This window comes from Ovis aries, chromosome 17, assembly GCF_016772045.2.
Source record: "Ovis aries strain OAR_USU_Benz2616 breed Rambouillet chromosome 17, ARS-UI_Ramb_v3.0, whole genome shotgun sequence".
NCBI lineage: Eukaryota > Metazoa > Chordata > Mammalia > Artiodactyla > Bovidae > Ovis > Ovis aries.
In genome coordinates, this window is record NC_056070.1 from 16,430,035 (window position 1) to 16,439,705 (window position 9,671).

The following is a 9,671-nucleotide window of genomic DNA, read 5'->3' on the forward strand; positions in this document are numbered from 1 at the left end:
AGGAACACAGAACACAAATAATAAATGTTCACCCTAAATGTGAATTTAGCAATAATTACACAAGACGTAAAAGGTAGAAACATACCATTTAAAAGACAGACATTGTCAGGTTAGATAAAAAACATAAGATCCAATTATACTTTCACTACAAAAAGTATAATTGTAATTATATTTAGAGGCTAAAATACAGAAAAAATAGATATCATACAAACTAATCCATGTATTCATATCAGACCACATTCACTTCAGAGCAAAGTGAAACATTTACCAAGAAGAAAGGAATAAAGAGAATAATGATCGAATTGTCAACTCATCTTGAGAACATACAACTTTATACATGTATGCACAAAACAACAGAGCTTCCAAACACATGAAGTAAAAACTGAACAACATGGTAAAAGAAGAAAGAAAAATCCACAATTATAGCTGGAATTGCTTTTTAGCCTCTTGGCTAAGATCAAGCGTAGTACAGTTAGAGTATTTCAGCTAAGTCACTTCAGTTGTACTCAACTCTTTGAGACCCCATGGACTGTAGCCCACTGGGCTCCTCTGTCCATGGGATTCTCCAGGCAAGAATGCTGGAGTGGGCTGCCATGCCCTCCTCCGGGGATCTTCCTGATGCAGGGATCAAACCTCAGTCCCTCACGTCTTCCGCATGGGCAAGCAGGTTTTTTACCATAGTGCCACTGGGGAAGCCCCGTTGGAGACATTAATGCTCTCTATAATTGTTCGAACAAGCAGACCCACAGTCAGCAAGGTTATAAAACACCTGAACAACTCTCTCAGTCAACTTGACCCATTTTATATTTACAGAATTCCATCCAAAGACAGCATAATTCACCTTGGTTTCCACTGGAACTGGATACTCAACAACATTAATTACATTCTGGCACTACAGAAAAAGCAAACAACAAAAAATAAAACCTTAACAAATTTGGAAAAGTTGAAATGATACAAAATATGTTTTCTGAATGGGAACAATTAAACTAAATACCAAAAATGCTGCTGCTGCTAAGTCACTTCAGTCGTGTCTGTGTCCGACCCTCTGTGACCCCATAGACGGCAGCCCACCAGGCTCCCCCGTCCCTGGGATTCTCCAGGCAAGAACACTGGAGTGGGTTGCCATTTCCTTCTCCAGTGCATGAAAGTGAAAAGTGAAAGTGAAGTCGCTCAGTTGTGTCTGACTCTTTGCGACCCCATGGACTGCAGCCCACCGGGCTTCTCCATCCATGGGATTTTCCCAGGCAAGAGTACCGGAGTGGGGTGCCATTGCCTTGCTTATAAAATGTCCCACATATCTTGAAATTTTAAAACACATTTTAAATAACTAACATATAAAAGCAAAAGCCTCAAAAGAGTTAGAAAGCTTTTGAAGTGAATAAAAGTCTAAAAAAATACATCACAATTCGTGGGATACAGCTAAAACAATGCTCTGAGAAAACGCTTACAGTATTAAATACTCACATGAGAGATATCAGGTCTCAAAAAACAATCTCACTTTACACCCAAACTAGCAAAATAAGAAAAAAAATAAACACAATAAGCAGAATCCAAAACTTTGGCCACCTAATGCTGGGAAAGATTGAGGGCAGGAGGAGAAGGAGGCGACAGGGATTGAGATGGTTGGATGGCATCACTAACTCAATGGACATGAGTTTGAGCAAACCCCAGAAGACAGTGAAGGACAGAGAAGCCTGGTGTGCTGAAGTCCATGGAGTCGGACATGACATAGAGACTGAGCAACAATTACACTAACTCTGTTGCAACATGAGTCTTCCCGTATTGATATGAAGTATATTAATAGTTTTTACCTCATAGACTTATTGGTACTATCCTGTGGTCATTATTGACAGATATACAGAAAACAGTGTAAGTTCATTGTAAGGATAACAATTTACTTTGAAACAGGAAAACCGATTGTGCCAGGGTGAGAAGTTTTCAAGATAATCAAGCACCCACAAAAGTGAGAGTCCCAGTATCTTAATAAGTCTTCAAGTATTCAAAACAAAACTGTAAACCTAATAAAATATTTTAGCTGTTTTATACTTGTCATGATTCAAATTTAAAAAAAAAATCTGAGTCTAAAACTTTATTTTATCCAGGCCCAAGAAGGTGGAAAAGAAATACAGATTTCATTATGAAATGCTGTTTTTGTGGTTTTTTCTACATTGATGATTTTCCAAAGTGTAATCTCTCAGGATGACCTGCTTTAACTTTATGGCCATCCAGAAGCATAAGAATCTATCAGATTTTTAAAACCTGCCTTTATTAAAATATACCCTATTTAAAACAAATCCCACTCTCCCTAAGGAATTACAACCCTGAGTTTTAATCTTCATAGTGGAGACTCCTATTTAACAATTCAGCAAAAACATTCCATAACTAGACTGTTTTTAAGAAATGATTAAAAATGGCAACTTCATTATTAAATTTCAACTCAGTCTTCTATATTTCTTTTTGTTATATGTTCTTCTAATTTCTTTTTTATTGAAATATGGTTGGCATACAATATTGTGTTAGCATCAAGTGTGCTAGTGTTTTGACATTTGCATACATTATGCAATGATCATTATGCAATGATCAGGAAAATCTAATAATCATTTGTCCCCATACAAAGTTATTATAATATTATTGACAGCATTCCTTATGCTATATATTACATCCTTGGGGGTCTTCCCAGGTGGCTCAGTAGCAAAGAATTCTGCCACGAAGGAGACCTAAGTTCGATCCCTGGGTTGGGAAGATCCCCTGGAGAAGGAAATGGCAAGCCACTCCAGTATTCTTGCCTGGGAAATCCTATGGATAGAAGAACCTGGCGGGCTATAGTCCATGGGGTCACAAAAGAGTTGGACATGACTGAGAGACTAAACAGCAAGTAAAACTGGTTGTTAGGAGAACCAATCATGTGATTAGAAGGTTGGAAAGGGTGGAGGAAAGGAACTAGAATTTGGATCAATCACCAAATGACCGATGATTAAAACAATTATATCTATGTAAGTGTGCATGCTCAGTTGGGTCCATCTTTATGAGACCCCAGGGACTGTGTAGCCCACCAGGCTCCTCCGTCCATGAAATTCTCCAGGTAAGATCACCGGGGTAGGTAACCATTCCCTTCTCCAGAGCATCTTCCTGACCCAGGGATCAAACCCAAGTCTCCCAACACTGCAGGTAGGTTCTTTACCATCTGAGTGACTAAATAAAAACAAAGAGGATAGGGTTTGGAGAGCTTCCAGGTTGGTAAGCCCATGGAGACTAAGGGAGAATAACACCCTAAAAAAGAGCAGAGAAGTCCCACGCCCTTTCCCCACGCCTTGCCAAATACATCTGTTCCATCTGGCTGTTCCTGAAACAACCAGTCATCTACTAAGTAAAATGTTTCTCTGAGTTCTGTGAGCCACTCTAGCAATTAATAAAAGGAAGGTTCTCTGACTTACAGCCATTTTGTCAGAAGTACAAAAACAACCTGGACTTGCCTTTGGCATCTGAAGTCCAAAGAGGAAGTTGGAGAGATGGTCATACTGCATGGAGTAAGTCAGAGAGAGAAAGACAAGTATCATGCGATATCACTTATAGGTGGAATCTACTTACAAAAGGAAATAGGATCACAGATGTAGAAAACAAACCTGTGGTTAGCAAGGAGGAGTTGGGGGAAAGGATAAATGAGGAGACTGGAATTGATATATATGCACCTCTACATATAAAACAGATAACTACAAAAGACCTACTGTACAGCACAGGGAACTCTACTCAATACCCTGTAACGGTCTATTTGGGAAAAGAATCTAAAAAGGAGTGGATATGTGGATATGTATAACTGAATCACTTTGCTGTACCCCTGAAACTAACACAACATTGTAAATCAACTGTACTTCAATAAAAATTTAAAAATAAACAAACACATTGTTTAAAGTTTAAAAAAAAATGGAAAGGCAAATATAATGCATACAAGATTAATAAAAATTCCCCTACTACTTTTTAAGCCTAAAAAATCCATTGTATGCTAATAAGGAAAATTAAAAATAGAGCAATAAAACAAAAGGGATTATTGCAACTCCTAATTTGTAATTGGTTGGTAAGAAGCAGAAGTAATGACGTGCATTTGCAACTGATGTTGGAAGTGGGTGTGGGGGACTGGGCCCTTCGCTTGTGGCATCTGATGCTAATTCCCAGTAGATAATGTCAGAGTTGCTTGATGGTGTGGGGGGAAGACACTGGGACTAGGTCCAGAACCCAAATGGTTGGTGAGATTCCCCAGGGAAAAGAGTACAGAATGAGAGGAGAATGTGGTCAAGGAAAACAGAACAACAGAAAAAGAACGGATAGAAGGGCTGATGAAGTTTATTAGCAATAATGCCTAGAGAAGGGGGAGAAATGGAACTCTGGAAATGAAAGGGGAAAGATTTTAAGAAGAAAGTCATCAACAGTATCAAGTACGGCAAAGTCCAGAAGATAAAGATTGAGAAGGTGTCCATTTAAGTTTAGCAACTAAGCAATCATTCCCAAGAGCAGATTTAATGGGGTATTGGAAAAGGGAGACTTATAGAAATTAAGAAAGAAATGAAAGTAGGATCATGAAACAGAGATTGAGTTAAAGTTACTCTTCCAAAAACTGGAAGAGTTTGAGAAAGTAAAGACACAGATATAGTTAGAGGATGAGAAAGTAAAGACATAGATATAGGTAGAGGATGATAAAGAGTTAGAAATATTTTTCAAGTATTTGTAGCAGCTTTATTAATAATTGCCAAAAACAGGAAGTGGCCAAGATGTCCCTCAAAAGAAGAGTGACCAAACAAGCTGTGGAAAACCTATACAATGTAATTTTTTAAAGTATACTTGATTTACAAAATTATGTTGGTTTCAGGTTTACAAAACGGTGATTCAATGTTTTTTATAAAATATACCCCATTTAAAGTTGCAAAACATTGAGCATATTCTCTTGTGCTGTATAATATATCCTTGTAGCTTATTTATTTTATACATAGTAGTTTGTACCTCTTAATTCCCACCATTTTGCTCCTTTCCCCTGCCCTCTATCAGTTCAGTGCAGTGCAGTTGCTCAGTCCTGTCCAGCTCTTTGTGACCCCATGAACTGCAGCACGCCAGGCTTCCCTGTCCATCACCAACTCCTAGAGCTTGCTCAAACTCATGTCCATTGAGTCGGTGATGCCATCCAACCATCTCATCCTCTGTCATCCCCTTCTCCTCCTGCCTTCAATCTGTCTCTGCATCAGGGTCTTTTCAAATGAGTCAGTTCTTCTCATCAGATGGCCAAAGTATTGGAGCTTCAGCTTTAGCATTAGTCCTTCCAGTGAATATTCAGGACTGATTTCCTTTAGGATTCATCGGTTTGGTCTCCTTGCTGTCCAAGGGACTCTCAAGAGTGTTCCCTCTATACACAAACCTCTAGTTTGTTCTCTGTATCTGTGAGTCTGTTTTTGTTTGCTCATATGCATCCATTTCTTAGATCACACACATAAGTGATAACATAAGAGTTTTGTCTTTCTCTGCCTGGCTCATTTCACCAAGCATAATACCTTCCAAGTCCACCCATGTTGTTGCAAATGGCATTGCTTCATTCTTTTTATGGATGAGTAGTATTCCATTGTATATATGCATACCTCCTCATCTTTATCCATTCATCTATTGATGAGCACTTAGGTTGCATCCATATATTGGCTATTATAAATAATGCTGCTATGAACATTGAGTGCATATAGCTTTTCTACTCAAGTGTTTTCATTTTACCCTGACATATACCCAGGAGTGGAATTGCTGGATCCTATGGTAGTTCTATTTTTAAATTTTTGAGGAACTTCCATCTGCCTTCCATAGTGGCTGTACCGGTTTACAGACCCGTCAACAGTGCACTTGGATTGCCTGTCCTCCACATCTCTTGTCTTTCTGATGATGACCATTCTGACAGAGGACTTCCCTAGTGGCTCAGAGGGTAAAGAATCTGCCTGTAATGCAGGAGACCCAGGTTTGATCCCTTGGTTAGGAAGATCCCCTGGAGAAGGGAATGGCAACCCACTCTAGTATTCTTGCCTGGAGAATTCCATGGACAGAAGAGCCTGGAGAGCTACAGTCCATGAGGTCACAAAGAGTTGGACACGACTGAATGACTAACACACACAGATACACATACATTCTGACAGATGTGAACTGCTATCTCATTGTGGGGTCTTTTGAATTATTTTTTAATTGAAGGATAATTGCTTTACAGAATCTTGTTGTTTTCAGCAAAACATCAACATGAATCAGCCATAGGTATCCACATGTAGTTTTGCTTTCAAGCATCCGCCTGATGGTTAGCAATGTTGAGCACCTTTTCGTGTGCCCACTGATCATCCGCAATGTCTTCTGGAAAGCCAGGAATTTTTAAATTACTTTTTAATGGAATACATTTATGAGTACAAAGAGGAAACCATTTGCTAGGGAACATTTTCCTGACGATTTCTGTCCATGTAACAGACTGCAATTCATGAACATTTATTCACTTCTACACCGAAAAGACACACAGAGCCTGTGACACAACACACAGATGGGGTGATGTGAACCCAGCATCTCACAGGAGCCCACAGTGCCCACCCACTGGGCAAATGTCACCCCAGCACCTCCCCTCCCCAGGGCAGGGGGAGGAGGCAGGTCTTATACACGGAAACCTGAAGATAAACCCTAACACTGCTGGGGGGGGGAATGGGAATCTAAAGGAACAACTGTCATCCAGAATCCTTTTGGAAACTTCGTTAGATGAGCCCTTTCCCAGCCACAAGGTGCATCTATCAGGGAGGGGTGTCTGTCTTGATTTAGAATGGCTTCTCACAGGTACCCCCAAAGCCCCTTCTGGAGCCATGGTACCTACAAGCATGCTGTTGGAGCAGCAGGTCGTCCAGATGGACCCACACAGCCCTGTGGGCTTCTTCCCATCACAGCTCCGTTTCTGTCTCTGACTTTCCATCTGGCAAATGTCCAAATCCCAGTTTTTCCCAGGATTCTTGTGCCATCCGCTGCCTCTCCATCCTGCACTTAAATAATCTTGTGATTGCTGTGCAAAGAAGTTTCAAAATTGTTTTCCCGGAGACACTTCACAAATTTCTCTCGCAAGATTTTACATTCACCAAAGTGATCAAGCAGGAAGTGGCCCTTACCTGAGGGCCATGGCTGGAAGTTCCTGGATCCGAAGTTCATGGCCATTGACATGACAGCAGTGCCCGGAGTCCAAGAATTTATTTCTAAATAGGAGAGACTGCACGCTAGTAAAGTAATGCTCTATTTCTGCTTTATTGACTATGCCAAAGCCTTTGACTGTGTGGATCACAATGAACTGTGGAAAATTCTGAAAGAGATGGGAATACCAGACCATCTGATCTGCCTCTTGAGAAACCTATATGCAGGTCAGAAAGCAACAGTTAGAACTGGACATGGAAAAACAGACTGGTTCCAAATAGGAAAAGGAGTACGTCAAGGCTGTATATTGTCACCCTGCTTATTTAACTTATATGCAGGATACATTATGAGAAACACTGGGCTGGGAGAAGCACAAGCTGGAATCAAGATTGCTGGAAGAAATATTAATAACCTCAGATATGCAGATGACACCACCCTTATGGCAGACAGTGAAGAGGAACTCAAAAGCCTCTTGATGAAAGTGAAAGAGGAGAGTGAAAAAGTTGGCTTAAAGCTCAACATTCAGAAAATGAAGATCATGGCATCTGGTCCCATCACTTCATGGCAAATAGATGGGGAAACAGTGGAAACAGTGCAGACTTTATTTTTTTGGGCTTCAAAATCACTGCAGATGGTGACTGCAGCCATGAAATTAAGAGACGCTTACTCCTTGGAAGGAAAGTTATGACCAACCTAGATAGCATATTCAAAAGCAGAGACATTGCTTTGCCAACAAAGGTCCGTCTAGTCAAGGCTTTGGTTTTTCCAGTAGTCATGTATGGATGTGAGAATTAGACTGTGAAGAAAGCTGAGCACGGAAGAATTGATGCTTTTGAACTGTGGTGTTGGAGAAGACTCTTGAGAGTCCCTTGGACTGCAAGGAGATCCAACCAGTCCATTTTCAAGGAGGTCAGTCCTGGGTGTTCTTTGGAAGGTATGACTCTATAGCTGAAACTCCAGTACTTTGGCCACCTCATGCGAAGAGTTGCCTCACTGGGAAATACTCTGACGCTGGGAGGAGGGATTGGGGGCAGGAGGAGAAGGGGACGACAGAGGATGAGATGGCTGGATGGCATCACCGACTCGATGGACATGAGTCTGAGTGAACTCCAGGAGTTGGTGATGGACAGTGAGGCCTGGTGTGCTGCAATTCATGGGGTCGCAAAGAGTTGGACACAACTGAGCGACTGAACTGAACTGAGGAGAGACTGAGTGTGTTGGCTAAGGACCATCAGGGATGTATTGAGAGACTGCCTAGAGAAGAGATGAATAGTGGAATGCGATCTCTGAGAAAGTTAGAGGCAGGAGGTGCAAAGGAGGACCGGGATAGTGGTACACTGTACAGGAATATTTGCCCATTGAGACGTCAGAATGGAGGAGGGAGAGGAGAGAAGACCAAAACTGTAATGATGAGTTCCCTGACCACCTCTAATTTTTCTGAGTAGGAGATGAACTTAGAATAGTTGAGGATAGAGGATAGTCAGAGGTCTTAGTGTGAATGAGAGTTGACAAAGATAATACGGTGAATAGAAATAGAAACACATGGAAAGATTGACTGACAACTTTGAAAATCAAGCTGTGATCAGAGACCGGGAATTTGTAGTTGTCTTAATTCACATTATTTCTTGTTGCTTGACTTTACTCTGGTGGTGCTCAGAAACCTAGAAGAAATTGCAAATAAGGTGAGGTATAAAAGCTTGGGGTGCAAAGCTTTTCTTGACAGGACAAGAGGACAATAATGATTAAAGTATTAGTGAACTATCAGCATCAATATATCTTTTTCCATAAATTCCCCATAAGTAACATTTTCCTGGAATAGTAACACTGACATGTTCCCTACCCACTTTTTCAGCATACCTGAAATGCCAGATACCTTCTAAACAAGAACTACATTAGGAAATGTAATTGACACAAATGAAAGATTTAACATTAACTCTGAGTAGGCACACCCAGTGAACAGATCCCCTTCCCCGTTTCATATAAAAATATATAGACAGTTCATTCAGAAGGTTCAGGTGGTGTATGAGTCTTGATGATAGCCATCTGTGGTATTCGAAAAGGTTCCCAAAAGAAAGAGAATGTGTTTGATGCCTTTGCAGAAATGTTAAGTCTAGGATGATAGGGAGCTGGATTCTCAAGGCCACCCCTCATGACAGAAGAGCAGCATGTTGATGGATTGAACGTCCCAAGCCCTTCTAAGGAGGCCAGTCCTGGGCTTAATGACCCCAGGCTCACTATCAGCAATAGGACTAATTGGCTCCCAAACCTCAACCCTCATTTCTCTATGTATCCTCAATCAAAAGTGACAGATGATAACATCTGTTGACCTGAAACAAATAGATCGCCAGATATTTTTTCTAGCAAAGATGGGTTTATTCAAGAGCAGCAGAAAACTGCTGTTCGGTATCTGTGATCAAGAAGACCCACATGAAAGTTACTGAACAGCTAGGGGAAGCGAACTCTTATACAGAAGGAAAGGAAGTTGGGAGGGTTGCAGTAAGCAG

The 9,671-nt window shown here is 40.8% G+C and overlaps 1 pseudogene; it reads right to left on the bottom strand.

Annotated features, from left to right (window-relative positions):
• Positions 1 to 6,926: 6,926 nt before the first annotated feature.
• Positions 6,927 to 7,200, bottom strand: LOC106990602 (cytochrome c oxidase assembly protein COX19-like; annotated as a pseudogene).
• Between the last annotated feature and the right edge of the window lie 2,471 nt (positions 7,201 to 9,671).